Genomic DNA, 5,271 nt, shown 5'->3' with positions numbered 1-5,271 from the left:
AATCAACTAAGGGCCGGGGAGATGGCTCAGTAGAGTAAGCGCTTCCCTGGCAAGCACAAGGGCCTGAGTTCAATCCCTGCTTCCGCCAAAAAAAAAAAAAAAAAGAAAGAAATCAACTAATAAACGCTGATGGGCTGTGGAATAAAGGACAAAGGAACCCTTCACTGTTGGTGAGTATATAATCTGGTTTTGGTTCTTTGAGACAGTCTTACTGTATAGCAGAGGGTCCTATATCCTTTCCAACCTGAGTTTAAACTTCTTGGGAAGATCGATGTCTAGCCCATTCTTTCTCTGTAACTCTCTCTTGTGGCTGTCTCCTACCTGGTCACTGCTAAAGGGCATTAGTGGAAACCCTGTAGTATGGTTGTTCTATACTTTTGTCCTAAGTAATTAACCCCTTCCCAAAATGGGTCCTCATTAAGTCTTCTCCCATACAGTGGCGCTACACTGGCTTTCTTCAACTCTAGCCTGCCATTAAAAAGGAGTCACTTTTATTTTTATTTATTTATTTATTTTTGCTGAACCAGGGATTGAACTCAGGCCCCTGCGCTTGCCAGGCAAGCTCTTATTCTACTGAGCCATCTCCCCAGCCCAGGAGTCACTCTTGAAACACCACATTAGCTTTGAATTTTACAGTCTCCACATGCTTTCCTTGACGGCCCTGTCTATTGTTTCTCCTGGAGCTTCTACCCTCTGCAAACTGACCTTGTATCAGTGGAGACAGGACTCCCACCCTGGGAGTTGGGCTAAGCTTTCTTTCTTTTTTTTTATTAATTTTATTGAAAAACAAATAGCAATGAGACAGTTTCAAAACCGATTAATAGGACAGTTTCAATCATTTATACATTGCATATTGTTGTCTTCATAGTGGTTATTCACAGTACAAGATACAGACATGATATCCTGTCCAAACACTATTAGTATAAATCTTTCTTCTCATTGAATTAAGAAAAAGTAGCTGTATATCTATCCTATTTTGTATATACAGATACTTAGTTTAGTTTTGCCAGATATGGGTATTCCATTGCCATTCAAATATTGTAAGTGCATAAATTCAGCAAAATAATCCAATATAGTACAGTAGTCCATAATAGTAGTGAGTTATCCATAGACTGGCAATATCAGAAGTTGTTGACTTGAGCCCTTTACAACTCAGTATATTAATATGGCTTTATTTTTCATACCTCATTATTACACTTTTCTTCTTTTTTTTTAATTATACTTTTCTGCTGGATAGTTAAGACCAAGGTAAAGCAAGACCTATATAACAAGAAATGTAACTTTTGTATCTGACAAAGTCAGTCAAATCCCCTCAGAATTTACCCTGAAACCTTGTACAGCAGTTTGTAGATCTTTTGTCAGTGTCAGCCATGTGGATGAGTCATGGCCATTGCTTGATCAATTTGCTCTCTGTGAAAGCCTGAGAGAATGTTTCCTTAGGCACACTCTACATCATCGATCACTTTCCTCTGTGGCCCCATAATCTTCTTGATCAGAAAATTTGGGACACCACTAAGTTACAGGATGTTACAGTACAGGTTCTCCTATGTCCTGAGTCCTCACTGACCTTGAAAGGCTAGGGCCAAAATGTTGGCTGTCCTTGTAGCCCTTCTTTTTCTTTGATTTTTGGTCTGCAAAGTTAAGTTGTTAACCCTCCAGAAGAGAAGCTTAATGATATAATTACCCTATAACAAAGGCAGTTGAGCTTAATCTCACTATCTGTCTGAATATCAAATGCCTTAGACATAACATGGAACAGGTATTTTCCATCCAATATTGATATGTTAGACTTTAAATCCCTACAGGATGTGAAGAAAATACATATTTTAAAAATTTGAAATAAACAATTACATATTTTTACACAGAAATTTAGAATCTAACCATATACAGCATTGTAGCAGGACAGTCCTATGACATTTTTTTCTTGTCTCTTGTTCTCATTTATTAGGCTTTTTTTTTAAAACAAACATTTACTCGAGAGGCAGCATAGCAGTAATTGCTATGACATAACAAGCAGGATTCTCAGGATCATTGCTGGGCTGAGCTTTCCAAACTGCTTCATTCGCTTTTCCTCACTGTGCTCCACTTCTCCAACTTCTCTGTAGTTTCTAGTTTTCCACAAGCTCCCTCCCAATTCCTGTAAGTCTACTTCTTCTTCTTCTTTTTTTTTATTACTAAGGTTTTGTTTTCCGAGTGTCTCAACTCCAGCTCTTAGAGGGATTGTATTTCCTAGAATGTTAAATAGCTTATTTAAATGGAAGCAATCCCACCAAAGCCTAGATTCATCATTATCTCAGTCCCAGGACACACTCTCCCTGTCACTAAATGCAGTCTTTTTAAACTAAGACAAACAGGTATAGAGACAAAGACTCTGACTCTCTTTGCTCAGGGTTTCAAAGTAGCTAAGGCTACAGATTAGGTTTACTTTATTCTTAGGTCACAAGTTTTATTTGTTGGCTTCATAGTCCGAGAACGGCACTGGCTCCCATCAGCTGTGGTAGCATACGCCCAGGTTGAGGACCAGGAGAGTTCTGCTGACTAGGCACGGGCAGAGCAAGCCAGAGGCTGGCCAGAGCTGGGGGAGCTGGGCCACCACAGGTCCTACAGCAAAGAGGGGGCACAAGTCCTGGCTTCGGGGTCCATGAGCCCAACAGATTAGGTACTTAGTACCATCAGGGGAATATAGTCACCTGGGCAGGCTGCAGAGGGAAATGCTCAAGGCAGCAGACTGTGGCAGGACCAGAAGAACATCGCCATGGATCGTGGCAGCCAAGGCAGCCAGCGGGTGTCTTGTGGCTCTGGAAGGAGGCTCCTGGACTCCGAGGGTCTCCAGTGCCTTATTCATGGCCCTGGCCATTTGGAGTCTCTCCCAGTGAGGGTATTTGAGTAAGAAATGAGCACATGCATGAAGAAACTCATTAAATTGGAGCCATCCACTATCATTTATGTGCTAGGAATTTGGCATATACGGTCCTAGTTCTTACAACGTGCACATCTGGTAACTTTTCTCACCCCTCAAATTAGAATTGAGTAAACTGAGGCTGACACACTACTTGCTTAAAGCCACATTAGATAGATTGCCTAAGAAACTAAACCAAAGCTTGCTTAATATATCTGCAAAGCAATTAAATCATGTCTTTGAAATAATTTGAAATTAGAAAGGAGTCACTTGTAAAACACCACTTTAGTTTTGAAATTTACAGTATCCCACCTGCTGTCCTTGGGGCTAGAACTGCTGGCCGTGTCTGTTGTTTGTTCTGGAGCTTCTACCATCTGCAAGCTGACCTTGTGTCATTTCTTTCTTTCTTTTTTTTTTAAATTTTATTGAGAAATAAATATGAATAAGACAACTTCACAGCTGATTAATAGGACAGGGTCATTTCTAAACATGCATCAAAGGAATCACTGGAAAGTCAGAACTTCGTTGGACTCCCAATTACTGAATGAAAAGGGAAGGGTGGGAAGGAGGCTTATGCCTTCTCTCTCTCTCTCTCTCTCTCTCTCTCTCTCTCTCTCTCTCTCTCTCTCTCAGCATGGGGCCTTTCCTAGAAACCCTCAGAAAAGTTTCTTTAACATCCCCTGACTGGCATTGGACCACACATGCTCTAGACCACTGGCTTTCCACTTGCTTTCCTCTTCCTGGTTTCTAAGCTCTTTGGATGTGGCATTCAGTTGTTCTGTTACAGAAACATAGTCCCATCTATTGGGGTTTATTCTCTAGATTTTTCCTTTATAGCAGTTTCCTTCTCATCCACAAGAGATGTGCTCCACAACTTTCAGTGGGTGGCTGACACCACTGATCATACTGAATATCATATATAACATTTTTCCTATATATTCATACTCATAACGAATTCTAATTTATAAATTAGGGACACTAAGAAATTAATGATAATAACTAATCATAAGATGGAACAATTAAAATGACATGCTATAATAAAAGCCATGTGCATATGCTTGTTCTCTCTCTCTGTCTCACTGTCTCAAAATGTTCTATTAATTTATATTAATATCACAACTTCACTTAAAAGAAGCACTATACAGCATATCCAAATTGTTTGATTTCCACTTTTACACTTTGAGGCTAATATTAAATAAAATAAGAGTTATTTGAACACAGACCGTGTGATACTGTCACAGTTAGTCTGATGACTGAGATGGCTACAAAGAGACTAATAGGCAGGTAGCGTACAGCATAGATAGCTGGGCAAAAATTTATATTCTAGGTGGCATGGAGGGCTGCAGAGATTTCGCCGTGCTGCGCAGCGTGAACTGTAATCTGAAACGAATGAATTGTTTATTTCTGGGACTTTGCATTTCACATTTTCAAATCACAGCAAGCCCCACAGAACCATGGAAAGCAACACAGTGATGACAGGCACACTCCCACAGCTTCTTCTCTCATCTCTCCAGACACTGTCCTTATGACCTACACTAGAATCTCAGCTTGCTAATGCCAACGCCGCCTCAAGGCCTGAACTACAGATCTATATTTTAATTGAGTTGTAGATCGTTCTACTTAGTATCTCACAGATATCTCAAGTTCCATTTCTTCTAAGTGGAATTCATCATCTTCTCTCTCAAACCTCTCCCCGTGTATCTTGTGTTTCCTGATCTTGTGGACTTATCCACCCAGCCAGCCACTTGACCAAGACAGAAGCCTGGTTCTCACCTTATGGTGAAGAGATGGAAACATATTTTTTCTACTTACTTAGTATCTCAGATATTTTTGTCCATTGTTTTCATATAGGTTCAAGCAGGCTCTGGATTATGACAAGGGTCTGAATCTGGTCTCTCAGCTTCATGCTTATCCTACCCCTTTAGTGTATAGCCCACTAAAGTACAGTGGTCTTTATAAAGATTAACACTTCTCCCTTCTATAAAGGCCTTCTATGGCTCTTCTCCGCTGGGAACAAAATTCATGACACAAATACAAAAGTGTTCTCTCTTTCCAGCCCATTCCTGTCCTTCCTCCTCTTGGCTAATGCTGGAAAGGATATGACTGGATATCACACTGTCCTACCTTCAAACTGGAATTGTTAACATTTTTGTAGCACTCTTTGATTATTAAAACACCATTAGGCTTTTTCACAACGGGTTTGCCACGAGAGCACAGGCGTAGTGAAGGCCACCACTAAATCGAAGCCAACATGGGAAAGGAAAAGACCCACATTAATATCGTCGTCATCGGACACGTGGACTCCGGCAAGTCCACCACCACCGGCCATCTGATCTACAAATGCGGTGGCATCGACAAAAGGACCATTGAAA

This window comes from Octodon degus, unplaced genomic scaffold (genome assembly GCF_000260255.1).
Source record: "Octodon degus isolate 3935 unplaced genomic scaffold, OctDeg1.0 scaffold00014, whole genome shotgun sequence".
NCBI classification, from domain to species: Eukaryota; Metazoa; Chordata; class Mammalia; order Rodentia; family Octodontidae; genus Octodon; species Octodon degus.
This window is presented reverse-complemented; position numbering follows the sequence as displayed.